We start from the raw sequence: 15,624 nt of genomic DNA on the forward strand, positions 1-15,624 counted from the left end.
CAGGTCCCCCCACCCCGCCCGCCCCCTCCCCAGCCAGGCCCCCCGGCCCGCACGGACCCCCGCCTTTGTTACGGTGCGAAGTTGGGCCGTGGGTCCCGTCTCTTTCACTTCTTGGGTTACAGTGCAGGCGAGTGACGTCCGCTCCACATGACGGGGGCGGGGGGCGGGCGCCGGGGGGCGGGGGCGCTGGCGCGGGCCGGGCAGGGCCCTCCCCCACCGCCGGCCCGGCCCGCCCCGCCCACGGCCCGCCCCCCGGCGCCCGGCAACAAGCAGCCCCCGCCCCCGCCCCCGCCCCGGGGCGGGCAGGTAAGTCCCCCCGCCCCCGCCCCGCCCCGCCCCCCAGCGGCGCCCGGGGCCCCGCGCCGCTCTCCACGAGATACAGAAATAGGAATGATTTAATCCGCGGCACCCCGGCTGCCCATCCCTCCATCCGCGAGTCCACGGCGGCGGGGGCGGGGGCGGGGGCGGGGGCGGGGGCGCAGAGCCCGGGCGAACTCCGGGCCGGGGGCCGAACGCGGCCGGAGCGGGGCGATCGGGTTCGGGCGCTACTTCGTCCCTGAGCGAGGTCCTTGCAGGGGTGCGCCGGGGGGTCGCCCACGGACCCACCGACACCCGGTGCGTGGACTAGGGCGGGGCGCGGCGCCCTCCCAGGGGTCTCCCGAGGGCTCTGCGGGGAAGGGGCCGTCACACGTGGGTTCTTAACCCGTCCGGGGCGGCAGCAGCATCCCTCCCGGCATCTACGACACCGCACGGGAGATGCTCCGGGGCCAGGTCTGGTCCCTTCGCGTCCGCACAGCCCTACCGGGATTCCCGGGGAAGCGGGTGCCGGAGGAGGCCGGGGCGAGCCGCGGGGCGAGCCGCGGCGCGGCCCGTGGCGCCTCGGCCCCTGAATGCGCCCATTGTGCGGCGGACAGCGGCAGGCGCTCCGCACCCCGGGCTCGGGCGGCCCAGAACTTCACTGACCCGGAGCGGCTCACATTCTAGAATTTGCCACGGACTAAGTAGGAACTTTCGGCGAGACAATAAAATACGAAGTTGTAAGGTTCGTGCTGTCCTTCACTTTTCCGCGGAATTCACGCCAATTTCAACAGTCCCCGTTCTTTGTGCGCCGTGCGCCTGGCGGGTGGGCTCCCGCCACCCGGACCCCACGCGCGACGGCGCGCCTGTCGCGTGGGAAAGACACGGAGGGAACCGCACGTTTCGATTCCCCGGCTGCTGAGAAGCATAATCATATCACTCCTCTTTTCTTCCCCTTCTGCAGGTTTCGACTTGAATCCGAAAGCACCTCTAAGCGCCCAGTCTTTGCAGGAGAACACTCGGGGGAGGCAGGGTCCCCTTGGGGACCGCCGAGCACCCCTCTAGCTGCCTCCGCGTCTGGGGCGCAGAGCTGTGCCCATCAGGAACCCCGCGGACGCGCGGGGCTGGCCGCACTCAACAGTGTGCACACACATGGGCGCGTGCACGCGCGCGCGCACACTCACGCTCCAAATTACCTCCGGGATGGAGAAAGCCGCTGCGGATTGGCCGGCGGAGCCGTCACTCACGCCCAGGGGCAGGGAGACTTTGCGAGGCTGTTTCCTTTTTTTTTTTTTTTTTTTTTTCCTCCTTCCCTCCCTACTGTTTCATTTAATGGTAAAACAACAGCAGAGCCCTGAAAGTTAGCCATCTGCGCGGAGAGTTTGCTTTCTTTAACGACGGGGGCGTCAGACAATATCCATTTAAATATATTTTGTACTTCCACAATGGATGAAAAGGGAAATTAGCAATCCCTGGTGGGGGCGGAGAGGGAGCGAGGGGTGAGGAGGAGGGGGTCATCCGGAGGGGTGGACGCAGTGGGAAGAGTTGTTCTCAACGCCCAAAAAAGACTTTGACCTTTATTGATCTCGAAATTAAAAAATGTTGTTCACGGATCAGATTATAACAAACGCTGGTCCTCATTTATGAACTCATGATTTTAATTTTTTTATTTAAGCATGCGCCAGCAATTGTGTTTCCTTAAGAAAGAACTGACCTATTTTTGGCTGGAGATAAACGATCATGTTAACAGATGTTAATCTTGTAATCTGTTTTTCCTGTAAGCACTTTACATACCCGGGATTCAGACCTTAAAAATAACATTTTTTCCAAAAAGACCTGACGTCACAATTCACTCCCTGAAAAATCACCCCCCCTCCAGTTTTTTTCCTCTGCAATGATTTCAAAGACATTAAATCTTTTTCACTTTATAAATGCTGATTTGTTCTGCCTCAACTCCCACAGGCTTCTATTTGCATTTCAAATTCCACAGGTTACACCAGTCGCCTTTTCAAAAAATGTAAACCAACAATGAAGCAGCAAATGGCTTTTTGTGCATCTGGATTAAATGAGGCACAGAATGAATATATTTAAAAAGAGGGCTGAGCAAGTTGATCTTTGCACACCCGGAGACCAAGTAATTCTTTATCAGTCAGCCAGCAGCATGAGTAAGATGCAGACACATAAACCCCTGAAGCTCCTGGTCTGATCCCGGTCTGCTGCGGGGAGCTTATTAAGGCGGATAATAAATGAGGCTGACTTACAGACCCACATTTTCGGGTAAAAGGCTGGGTCTCCCTGGTCCCTAATGGCAAGCCTCCACTGGCTTCCCTGCCCACCACCACCGATTGTCACCGCACACCAACCTCCTGCATAAACCGCTGTTTTAAATACCCAACTCGGCTGGCGTTTAACAAACTTATTCATACAAAGTTTCTTTAAAACTTGACGAGGCGGTTTATTCTAAATACTGATGGTAACTATTCCGTCTGTTAGTTCTCCCTGGAAATGGCAGACGAGGCGCATTTCCAACCCCCCCCCCCCATCACACACGCCCCACAGCATTCTTCCTTTCTCGTAGACACCCGGGTGTGTACCGCGGTGGAGCCCTCCCCCCCCACCCCCACTCCGACCCCCCCCCCCAGGCTGGGTGCGTCTGCGAGGAGTCCCTGCCACCCCGACCACCCCTCTCCCCACCCCTCCCGGTCACAGAGGGGACCATCGCCCCCTGCCCCCACCCGGCCCTAACTTCCCTCCCGGGCGCACTCACTTCTGTAATGTTAGGGTCGCTTAGACGCTCCCAGCTAATGGGCATGCGGCCAGGGGAGGGGGAGGCCCAACACCCCCACACACACACACACACACGCCGACACGTACCCGGGGCAGCAGCGCTCCGTGCCCACGGGCATCGATCCCATCAGCCAAACCCTTAATAATTGAAGCGGCTCCTCGGGGCCCGCAGCCCCATCACCCACCTTCATTAGCTGGAGCGTTTTACTTTAAAGTAAGGCAATTTGCTCTTTGTCTCCTAATGGATGGAGAGCGCATCCGAGCTCCCCTCCTCCCGCGTCGCCTTTGACGAAGTGTACAAAGCCTGAGCCTCTTCCGCGCTCCCACCCGGCCCCCACCCCGCCCCTCCACTGCGGTAAAAACCACCTCCCGGCGCTCGCCTCGCCGCCCGAAGTTGCATCTTCCCTCTCCTGGAATTGCCGAGCCGAGCAACTACCCACAGGGCAGCCGAGCCGCCCTCCCGGCGCCCCGGGGCCCCTCCCCGCCCCCCGCCCCCGCGGCGCACCCCGGGGTCCCCCTTCCGCACTGCCAGGCCAGGGGCCCCGCGCCCGCGCCCCCTGCGGGCCCCGCGGCGCCCCCCACCCTCCCCGGCCCCTACCTTGGCGGGAGGCGGCGGGCCCGGGAAGGAGGACGCGCACGCCCCGCGCCTCTGAAGGTGAAGCCTAGCGCCCGAGGCGCGGAGCCGAGCGCTGCACTAGACCGACCGCGCCAGCTGCGCCCGGGCGCGGGGGACGCGCGAGGGCGCGCGGGGCCCGCCACGCGCCCGGCCCCCTCCCCGCGCCGCCCGGGCTCGCCCGGGACGCGCCCGCCCCGCGGGGACCCCGGCGCCGTCCGGGCTCCGGGGGCTGCGCGGCGGGGGGAGGGGGCCGGGCCCCCGCGGCCGGGCGCAGGCCCGAGGCTTCCCCCAGCCACGGAATGGTCTGCCCTGTAGGAAACGCACACGCTCCACTATTGTCTCATCAGCACAAAGTTCTACCACACTGCGGGCAAAGTCTGGAGGCTCGCGATGACTCAGACGCAGATAATCCTTCCCTAATAGCACTGAATCACGGCCCAGCGGCCAGTGGTCGCCCCTGCCTCGCCGGGCTCGGGCTGCCGCGGATCCCGTTACGGGAAGCTGTTTCCGCGCGCGGGCACACACGCACGCATCCATACGTGCAGACGTGCCGGGTGGGATGCGTGTGCGGCCGGCTCGGGCACCTGAGCACGAGCCGCGAGTCCACGCCGCCGCGTGGGCATCCCCCGGGAGGTCCCGGCGCGTGGGCCCTCCACCGCCCCGGGGGCTGCGCGTCCCCGAACTTCCCGGTAAAATGTGTTGAGGGTCCTCGATAGATGAAGTCCCGACTCAAGATCAAAGTCTGCAGAGACTTCGGAGGGAGGATTCTGCTCCGTGGCAATTTAAAAAGGACTGTGGGCTTTTATTTTTATTTTTATCCTTGGGAAATTCAACTCTGGCTTTTCTGTTTCCAACCATGTCTCCCCCAGCTGCTCTCGGCGGGGCCGTAGTTAGCGGCAGCAAGTTAAGTCTGGGAATAGAAATCCCACTGTGACTCCAAGAAGCAACCACGGTCCACGGGGCGGGGGGAGGGGGTGCGGGCGGGGGAGGGGCGGGGAGGAGGAGGGAAGGAGAAAGAGAAGGGGCGCGCCCCTGAATCAGCGATGACGCAGGCCGAGGGAGCTGCCTGCGGAGGGGGGCACTGTCTTCTCCCACCAGGCTCCTGGCCATATTGTTCTGCTCTCCTCGTGATAACTCCGCAGTGGAGATGGATTCTGTCCAAGACACCGACGTAGTTCGGCTTCGCCATCAGCGCTGCAGGCCCGCGCTACCTTCCGCCCTGGCCATTTCTCCGGGTGCCCCCGGCTCGCTAACACTCCCTGCCGAGGCAGCTCGGGCCCTCCAACTTAGGGCATTTACAACAGAAACTACTAGGGAAGAGCTCCAAAGGGAGGAGCTTGTGCCTGCGAGCTGGCCTCTCAGACACAGAGGCCATTCTGCACGTGTGGGGTTTGTGTGTGTGTGTGTGTGTGTGTGTGTGTGTGTGTGTGTGTGTGTGTGTGTGTGTTGGTGGAGGAAGGGGGCAGCTAGAGGGCGGAGAACCTTTGCAGGAAGGATCCTTGAACACTAAAATGTAAGCTTCTCGGGATTAATGGTCTGCACTAATTTGGATAGCAAGGCATGGTAAAATAGTCGTTGACAATTGTTGCAGGCTTGGGTTTGAATGCTTAAATGGGATGTATTCCTCACCAAATTTAAGTCTGATTTCACAGAAAAGTATTGGACTGCCCGAAATGCCCGACAATACCCGGTAAAAATACACAAATGAAAATATGCCCCCAAATGAACTAATGACACAGATATGAATGGCATGGCACATACAGACGTAGATAAATAGTGGCATATTAATGTTTGTGCACCCACAGAGATTAAACTATGCATACTTGGAATTTTAATAGTAGTTTTTGTCATATTTTGGACAGGATTTGAGTCAATGCTAAAAATCTATGTTTATCTGCATTCTTGGGTCTATTTAAGACTAGAGTGTTGTACTAGTAACTTCCATGTGTTCAAAATTGGCAAGTTAGATCAAGGAACGGTGAGTAAAACTTCCAAAACCCTCCATGTAAAATTGTGATTTCCTTGACTTGCCTCCTTTCTGTGGCCTGCTTATCACCCACATGTGATTTCACTCAGGGCGGTTCTACAATAATACTGTGCTTTTAAAAGATTTCCTTTCTCTGTTTCTCTACAGTGCCTGCAGAATCTGAGAATGTAATTTGAGAGACGGTTGAGGGTTACATTCTGGAAAAACAGCAGCTTGAGGGCCAGCAGGTTTTGTTGCTGGTGAGGGTGGCATTCGTGGCAGGCAAGATGTGTTTACATCATTTGTACACCAAGTCACTGATGGTTGTTCGTTTGTCAATCACTATTAGCTTATTCCAGGGGCAAAAAAAAAAAAAAAAAAAAAAAAAAAAAGTACAAAAATAAAATATTTAGCGAGAGTTCCCATACTACTCCTACAACATATTTAGCATTGCTAAAATTTCAAGTGTTTAATAATATCTTCAAATATTTAAAGTAGCCATGAAAGATTAAGGACACTGTTTCAGCACAAAATACAAATCCCTGAAATCCCTCAAAAGAGCTTCACCTCGTTTGAAATGTTTAATTACAATATTTGGGTGGAGAACAGTTAGTGATATTAATAGAATAACAGTTGGATATATACTTGGCTATTTACAATTTTGTAACAGATGATAATTCTGGTTAATGAAATAGATGGAGAAGAAAACACATTTTCTCTTGTGATTGTCTAATGAATTATTTGTTCAGCATTTGGGACTCGGCTCCTTCAAGCTAAGGAACATGGCTTTTTAATGAAACAGCGTTCAATGGCTTGTCTCCGTAGCTTAGAAGGCAACATGGTTGGTGAACGTATAGATCAGAAAGGTTCTGGAGGGGTTTCATTACAGAATAGCTAAGAGTAAGAAACAAACATAAAAAAAAGAAACCCCAGAAAAGGCCTCGTCTATCTGAAAGCTGGAGCTAAAACTCTCAAAACTGTGATATGAAATTCAAGACAAACTAAAAAATATTTATTAAATATGCATGCTCAAAAATTTAAGTGCACTGCTTATTAGTAAATATTTAATGTTAGTTCTATCTCCGTGCAAATTTATACCCTATATTCTAAATTATGTCTGAGAAAGGAGAATGACAGTGTGCACCTAGGCTAAATTTTCACTCTTTGAACCAACTTAAATTTACAGAGGTAAGTGTGGAGTAGGGGTAAATTTAATTGAATTGTCAACAATATTCCAAGGTACAGACCATTATAAGAGCAGTACAGCTGCTGACCAACTTTATATTGTGTGGAGTAGGTAACAATTTCATTTATAAATGGAAATTGGCTCTTTGTTTAGTCACTGATGGTTTCATAAATATCAGCCCAATCCTAACTTGATCTTTTATCCCCTAAAATATATAAATATATAATTTTATATATAAATATATATATATATATTTCTTTTTTTTTTACAGAACTTGGAAACTGGGAGAATACACCATCTTTAGATTATGGAACAGGGGGAATTTAACATATGGCGATCCCCTGCGTAGAAGGGGCACAAAGTTGTGATTTTATTTTAAATAGTCTTCTACAAAATGGTTTCAGACATCATGAATCTGGAGGTAACTAACAGAAGGTCTTATTCTTGGTTTATAGGAAACTATCTTAGTTTGGTTTTTTTAGGTTTATTCCCTTGAAGGTAATGAACTCCAGGAATGAATTAGATAATAGGCATTTCCTATAAACACATGCACACACCTCTCTAATTGATCTATATACCCAGATTCTCCCATATTTATCATAACTTCTCACTAAGTTGCTTTCTCTTCTTCGATCTTTTACATTCTGGATAATTTGGAGTCAAACTGGCAGTGTCTTGTTTTGTTTTAGTTTATTTATTTCTTTGGATGGGGGCGTGGCCAGAAGGAGAGAGAATCTCCAGCCTACACCTTGCTGAACATGAAGCTGGATCCCAAATCCCCCAAATCAGGGCCTGAGCAGAAAGCATGAGACCACTCTTAACCAGCTGCCGGGCCCAGGCGCCCTGGACTGGCTGTGCTTTAGGCTTCGTTAGTCCTGGTGGAGACCTGCATGGTGTTGCAAGACTTGTATGAAGGTTTCTTCACCTTTTCCAGGTATTCAAGTCTGAAGGTGCTTTCAACACGAAGCCGTACCTGAGCTTTCAGATAGTTTAATAATCAGCAAAGCACCTCTCCAAGATTCTCTGTAATACGTACCCATACACGTGGTACAGACATCTTCCTCCCCACCGCCCCCCATTTTCCAAGGAATCCGCATTCTTCCCAATCTGCTCGTCGTCTGCTCAGAGGCACGCTCTGTGGTGACCCGGGACACTAGTCCAACACAGATATTCTTTTACTGATTGCCATGTGTACGATTTGGTCAATGGCCAAGGTGTCATTTATGACATCAGTAATAGAGTTAGTGCAGATGCGCAGTTGTGGCGAGGGCATTGTAGAAAACACAGCAACGATTCAAGGGGTCACAGTCACGTTTCGCTACCATGTGCAGTTTCTGGTAAAGACCTCAGGACTTCCCAGCAGGTAGAGGGCCCTCAAATCTGTTCTTAATTTCAAGTTAAGTGAAAGACTTTCAGCAACAGCTGGCTGCCAGCGAGCTGATACAGAATTCCACAGATGTGGTTCTTAATGGTTTGAAGAATAAAAAAGGAAGGAGTCTATGGAGCAGGATTCCTTTAAGGAAGGACAAATTCAGGAAACATTCCTCTCAGGAATGTTTTCCCGTGTTAGCAGAGGGACTGTCTTTCTTATTATATTTTCTCATGATCAGCTACAGTCTGTTAATTAACAGAGAAGTTGTGACCTATTAACATCACCCTGTCTTACAATAGCACAACCATAGACTTTCTCTGCCCCGCAATCTCATTTCATTTCACCATGCGTAACTGATTACGTGTGCATGTTTAGGCAAAGTTTGCCCAGAGAACCATCCTAGCATAAGTGGACCTGCAAGACCTCCCTGACTGTGGGCAGGCCAGGCACACTTCTAGGGAAGCTGAGGAGGAAGACCTGGTCAGAGGTTTTGGCCAAGATCGCAAGTCACTTGCCCCACAGACAGTTTGAAGGAAAGCAGAATTTAGCATTTAGGAGTCGGGTAGAGTTAGAACAACAAGGAAATAAGAGGTCAGGATATGGATGAGTCCTTGACATAATTAAGATGTCAGAAAGTTTCCTCGATGGAGGAGGCTGGGTACGTTTTAGGGGGTGACTATTGCGGCAAATTATACATAACAAAATTTACCGTTTTTACCATTTTAAGTGTACAATTCAGCCCAGTGTTCAGCACATTTACAGTTGTTGTACAGTTGTGCAACTGTCACCACCACCCAACCCCAGAACTCTCTCCATCTTGCAAAACTGGAACTCATACCCATTAAACAGCTCCCCAGCACCCCCAGCCCCAGGAGCCCACCATCCTGCTTTGTGTGCCAACCCCCCCACCCCCCTCGGGGCTTCAGGAAGCAGGATCACAGCAATTGTCCATTCGGGTTGGCTTACTCCACCCAGCGTGAGATCCTCAAGGTCCATCCATGCTCTAGCACGTGGCTAGGTAGTATTTTGTCTTCTGCACAAAAAAAAAAAAAAAGACACAGAGTTTATATACAAATGGAGGCAAGAACTTTACCAAATTAACTGATGAACAAAGTGAGTATAGTCTCCACAAAAACAATTCTCAACACTTTTTCATCTCTTCCCTGAAATGATCCAGTATGTGGCTGTCTTGGCTTGTCTTTGCCTCCTTGTCAGCTTCAGGAGAAATAGGAAGGAAAGCCCCATCTTCTTCCCAAATGGAGACCAGTACAGCTGAAGCTACATGGAGCAAACCCCAGGCTGAATTTCAGTCAAACATTCTTGGGGTTGTATTTTCACAGCTTATTTATCCCTTATACCCAGACAACTTGCCCCAAAAATGAAGGTTGCAGTTTTTTTTAATCAAAAAATTAAAAATCAAAACCAACAAAAGGAACAGGGAAGTTCATGCACCAGGCAGCTGAGGTGGGTCAGAACCATAGAACCATGGGCAGCTCTGGGGCGTCCATGCCAGGATGACAACAGGCATTTGGATTTAGAATGGACTGAGGTGTTTGTGCCCCAAACATGTATCAAACCACGGCATTACATTAAACCTGGGCGGCCAAAGTGGAACTGTGGAAAGAGACAAATAGCTGGGTCTCTTTTCTACCGAGTCACTGAGAAACACACTTTCCTGTGCTCTTGTTTTGCCTTGCTCTCTGTATGGTAGGTAATAGTGTTAAGAGGGAACATTAACACTGTTAAGTTACTGAAGCATTTTATACAATGAAACATTTTTTGTAAGTTTTAAACATTTTAAAATGTTTTTTTTGTTTTTTTTTTAATTTTTATTTATTTATGATAGTAACAGAGAGAGAGAGAGAGAGAGAGAGAGAGAGGCAGAGACACAGGCAGAGGGAGAAGCAGGCTCCATGCACCGGGAGCCTGATGTGGGATTCGATCCCGGGTCTCCAGGATCACGCCCTGGGCCAAAGGCAGGCGCCAAACCGCTGCGCCACCCAGGGATCTCTTAAAATGTTTTTAAATGTTTTAATTTTAAAATGTTTTAAAATGTTTTTTTAAAAAATCAAAGAATTTTTAATTAAAAAATATTTCAAGTTTCATATGCAATGAAACATTTTTAAAAAGTTTTAAACATTTTAAAATGTTTTTAAATGTTTTAATTTTAGAATGTTTTAAAATGTTTAAAAAAATCAAAGAGTTTTTAATTAAAAAAATATTTCAAGTGTGCAGACATGATTTAGAGCACAAGATGACGGGGGCGCCTGGCAGGCTCTGTTGGTGGAGGTGCAGCTTCTGATCTCTGGGGGGGGGGGAGTTCGAGCCCCGCGTTGGGTATAGAGATCACTTACAAATACAATCTTTAAATATAAATAAATCAAGCACATGATGACGAGTTCAGGAGATTTTACATCCTCAGCACCTGTGCCTTCGGTGGATTCCCCCCACCCCCCCCATCAGCCAGTCATCCCACCTTGCACACTCTGACCCTGGCCTGAGAGTCAGTGTTGAGAGTCAGGAATGTTTGTTATTTGCTCACTGTGTAGAAAACCCTCAGTGGGCTTACATTTTATCGCATTTTATCCTACAATAATCCGGAGAGGCAGGTGCCACTGTCATCCCTTCATACAGGTGCCAAGGGACCAGTCTGGCATGTACCCCCAACCTGGTCTGAAAGCAGGTGCAGGCCGGGGTTGCAGGGGACAAAACCAGCACCCAGGGGACCACCCTGGCCCTCACCACCAACCCTCATGTCGACTGACCAGCCAGCCAGACCACCATGGCCTCGGCTCTTTTCAAAGTAATTCTATGGATGGACGAGGCCAAATCTGTCTTTTCTCGTAGTCTTCTTAAGAACTTGTCACAACCTCTCATACCGAGGCTCATGCTCCTGTGTAAGTTATATTACACCTCCCGTGCCGTCTATGTAACCCAAGCTGGCAGAGGAACACGGTTGGCCTTACACACACACACACACACACACACACACACACGGCGTGGCTTACATATTTGTGCAGGAATACTTACTAATGGGTGGACAAAGAGTCTCTAGGAAAATCTCTTTTAGTTTCTCAAAGGATTTGAACTGTTGTGGTAGCAGTGTTTTTTGTTCTGTCTTGTTTTTCTTTTAGTATATAAAATACAGAAGGGTAGGATAAGCAGTTGAGGAATTAGGTGAGGGAAATAAGAGTATAAAAAAATGAAATCCAGGTCCAGATACCCTCCCCCAGGCTTGAGATAAGCGCACATTGATCCTGCAAGTTCTTAGAGGTGGCAGGTTTTCCTCTGAGCTCCCTAGCATCCAAAACAAAGAGGGAATCACTAAACTTTGACTAATTTGCAGCACCTATAAAATGAGAAACGCATGTTTCTGTAGACAAATAGCGTGTCCTAATTCTAGTACGTAAGTGAAATTTATCCTACACTTTCTCAAAAGAAAGGATGATAGAATGGACTGCATTCCAACATTATTTTTACCCAGAAAATATTCAGACAGTGATGATCACCATAGTTTGGAAGCAAAAACATCAACCTGCAATACAGTAAGAATTTGCATTAATTACCTTATCCGAAAACTGGGAACAGCATTACTGTGAAGAAGAGGACTGATGATGTAAAATCACAGCTGTGAAACAGTACATTAGTGTGGACACGTGGACACGTGTCCGTTCTCTTTCTAATATTCGGGGTCTCCCTCACCACGGACTTGCTGATGGAATCGACATTATACAGTCCCACATTGCTCCAATACATTGTTTTAAAGTATCCAAAGGCATCAGAAATGTTATCCCAGGTTGTACAAGTTCTCTTGAAGTGTGGGCCATGTCTAGAACCATTCAATTTTTCTTCCGATTTTTAAAATTGGGTTTGTTTGGGTGGGATGTCATTGCAGGTCAAGCCTAGGCAAATCTGGGATTCACACCCCAATTCACAGACGTTTAAGAACTCAGGATCTTTCCACTCAGGATCTGATGTAGGTGTTCCCAAGCACGATGTGAAACACGGGCTGGGATTCTGCTCCCCCCACACACCCCACCTGCTCCCCTCTTTGTGGGGCAAGGGTCAGGTTCCCGCCCCCAGTGGTGCCCCAATCTTCCTGGCACAGGATGGGGCTTATCCCGGACTCCAGAGCTCACTGGGCTCCTGTAGCCAGTGAGGCCTCCCCGTGGTTCTGAGTTTGCAGAAACTTCTGGGGTGTGGACATGGAGCATTCGCAGGGTCTGGGCGCACACTTTACTTCTTTATTTCCTACGGCTTAAGCTCTTTGGCTCCTAGAAAGCCTTTATTTAAAATAAATACAGGAAAGATGTGTTACACTGTGAGTTACAATACAATACAATCCTCCATTAAGTACCAAACTGTTCAAACAAAGTTCATGGCTGGACTGACAAATTTACAAAAGCAAGGAAATTCAAAGAGGAGGGGCTGCCACTCAGCCCCAGTCTCCCTGTCGAGCGGGAGCACCGTGCAAAGTGGCCCAACAGAAGGAGCGCGGCGGTTTTCTTCTTTTTCATCTGGTTTGCTTCTGAGTTATAATACCTCAGTAAATTGAGGGTATTGGTAAAATAAAGAAATCCTTAAAAGGAAGTCATTTTCTGTATGTTCCTTTTGTCTTTTTTTCCGGAAAGTAAATTACCCCATACTTACAGGATGGAAAACTGATAATCCCCGTTCCTACCCCTCTCCCACACTTCATTTTTTTTTTAGTTGCAATTGAGCTTATCAATTGTTTACATTGGGATTTCACCCAGATGGAGCAGAAAAGTAACTTTTAGGCAAACTGATAACAAACTTCAATTGTAGATCTCATATGCTTTAGGAAATAATAAAAACATGACTTCACTCATATTTCTATAGTAGAAAACATTTCTTTGGAACAATACAAAGGCAACATTTTAAAAAGACCTATTTGCAAAGTATTACAGAGGTAAGCGTTAAACCACTCTTACCTTTACGGGAAATTTCATCTTATTTTTAAACACAATTATGTGCTCAACCTATACCACCCCCCCCAATTGACAATTTTGATGAAACCTTCTTTCAATTACCTACAATACAAAAAGGATAATAAAAAGTAAACTGCTCCAGAAGAATCTCTAACAATATAATTTCCGTTGACTCATGTGTTTCTATACACCGTTGTGCAATATTACTTCACCCTCCTTGCTGTGCAGAATCACGGGGAGGTTAATGGGGCAAATCTCCTGTTCATTTCAGGGCCACTCTAGTCTTGATTCACTGAACAGAGAGGAAACAGGGAGCATGTGTGTAAGGGGAACGTGAAAAGTCTGCCTCTCTAACACTATGAGAAAAAAGACTATCAGAAACCAAGTAAAAAAACATTTTGTTTGGTGAATACACACAGAGCAATGATTTCCAAAATGTGGTGGGAGCTTTGTCTGGGTGGGTCCTGTCCACATTAGGATGGAGGGTAAAAGCCATAAAGACACAAGTAAGTCTTTCCATGTGTAGAGATGCTATTTTCCAACTCAGAGATAATATGTAGAGAATGCCCTAGATAGGAAGGTAGGGACAGTGAGTTCTAGGCGATTATTTACCAGTCAAAAGCTAAACAATCAAATGAATGCATTAACTGTGAAACATGTAACTTCCCAGCAGCCAAAGCACCATTGCATGTGTGTGTCTGTGTCTTCTTGTGCAAGCTGTGATCAGAGTAGATGCCCGTTATATTCCTTCTGAAATACCAGGAGGGCTTTGTCCTGTCGAATTATATAATACTTACACATATTGGTTTTGAGGTACTCTCTCCATTTTAATTCTGCTCACAATAACAAAGTGAAATCGTTAACACCATTTAAAAGTTTAAAACTCAAGGGGCGCCTAGCTGGCTAGGTCAGAAGAGCATGCAACTCTTGATGTTGGAGCCGTGAGTGCAAGCCCCACATTGGGGTCCAAGATTGCAAAAAAAAAAGTAAATAAACTTGGAAAATAAAATTAAAAGGAAGTCTAAAATCCATAGCAAAGTCATTACACTTCCTATGTGATGCAGTCTAACAGTTAGAAGCAGAACCATTTGGAATTCATTCAATGTTTTTAAGAACTGTGTGTCTAAGCATAGAGTTCGTAAAATCCATTTGCCTCTCACACCACAGGAAGGTGTTTCCCTTGTGGTTGTATGATTTCACACTGCTCCATCCTAAGGTTTTAAGGCAGAACAGTGTCATTGTTGCAATCTGTATAACTCCTACATTGCCTGGTATATGGACACTGAGAAATCTTAGAACAATGATTCTTACTCTAACCAAGATTTTCTTACAAAATGTAGCAGTCCATGATGAACTGCAAATTTGGGATAGTTTCTGGATAGACTCAACTTTATCAACCAATGTCAATTGCGTGTAACCATCTTCCAAAAAATGAATGATATTAAGCAATATTTCAGAGGATAAAGGAATACGAGGAACATCTGGCTTTAAGTGCACACAGTATCAGCAAAACCACATGCAAGTCATAAAACCTAGCATGTTAATTTTTGACTTACGTCATGGCATATGACACTATCACAATTCTAATAATATATTAAATACACAAGATGAGCAGACATAGAGTCCTTCATTCATTCATTCAAGAAATGTGTATTGAATTCACATCTGTTGTGAGGTATTGAGCTAGGCCCTGAGTCTTCAGCATGAGGATGCTCCTCAGGCCACAGGGTACTTGCCAGGCACTGGCCCATCTGTGCCCTTCTCACAAAGGGTCTTCTTGTGGAGAAAGGAATCTGAGGTGGAGACATGGCTCTGCTACTGGTCCTGGAAGGCCATCACTTGGAGCACTGATAACGTGGGAGCAGGAGTACCGTGGCCACCTCCTACTCTCAGAGCAGACACCCTGTCTTTGTAACTTGTCCTCTTTGTTTTAACCATTCAGGTCAGGGATTTCTGTGTCTTCGAGTTGAAAGCAGTCTGTTTCGGAGGTAGCTCTCGGCTCTGTGACTTCCCTCCCCGACCTGTGAGCCCAGCGAGTGTCAGAGCACATGCCAAGGGCAGAGCTCCACAGGGGCTGTGGACAGAAGGTGGACCGCCTGCCTTCAGGGCTCACCAAGAGTGCATTCAACGGGAGACGGACATGATCAGATTTAATTTTTAAAGATTGTGTGGCCTCAGTGAGGAGAATTAGGAGGTCAGATACCACTGAACCCAAAGATCAAAACTCTGAGTATCTCCCATCTGGGCAGAGGCAGGGAAGTTTTGAAGGAGTCTGAGAAGGAGCAGAAAGAGGCAGGTGGGAGTACTGTCGTGGAGGAGAGAAGTTCACCTGAAAAGGAGAGAAGTGGTCAAGGGATAAGAACCTGCAGCATGTCACAGCGACCAGCTGTTGCAGAAACCTCAGGAGAGAAGCTTCCAAGGGACACAAGAGGCACCAGCCAGACTGCAGGG

General features: G+C 48.5%; 1 protein-coding gene across 8 annotated transcripts in view; it reads right to left on the bottom strand.

The window, feature by feature from the left end:
• The window catches only part of ZNF516 (zinc finger protein 516), a 117,266-nt gene extending 113,463 nt beyond the window's left edge, over positions 1-3,803 (bottom strand). For 3 of the 8 annotated variants that reach the window (XM_072758137.1, XM_072758132.1, XM_072758134.1), the window contains exon 1: positions 58-167. The gene's annotated coding sequence lies outside the window, so the exon portion shown is untranslated. Of the gene's footprint in view, positions 1-57; positions 168-3,269; positions 3,360-3,682 lie in introns of those variants that run through there. The other 5 variants (XM_072758136.1, XM_072758133.1, XM_025997761.2 and 2 more) reach the window with 4 other exon arrangements.
• Between the last annotated feature and the right edge of the window lie 11,821 nt (positions 3,804-15,624).

This window comes from Vulpes vulpes, chromosome 5 (assembly GCF_048418805.1).
Source record: "Vulpes vulpes isolate BD-2025 chromosome 5, VulVul3, whole genome shotgun sequence".
In the NCBI taxonomy this organism is placed as follows: Eukaryota; Metazoa; Chordata; class Mammalia; order Carnivora; family Canidae; genus Vulpes; species Vulpes vulpes.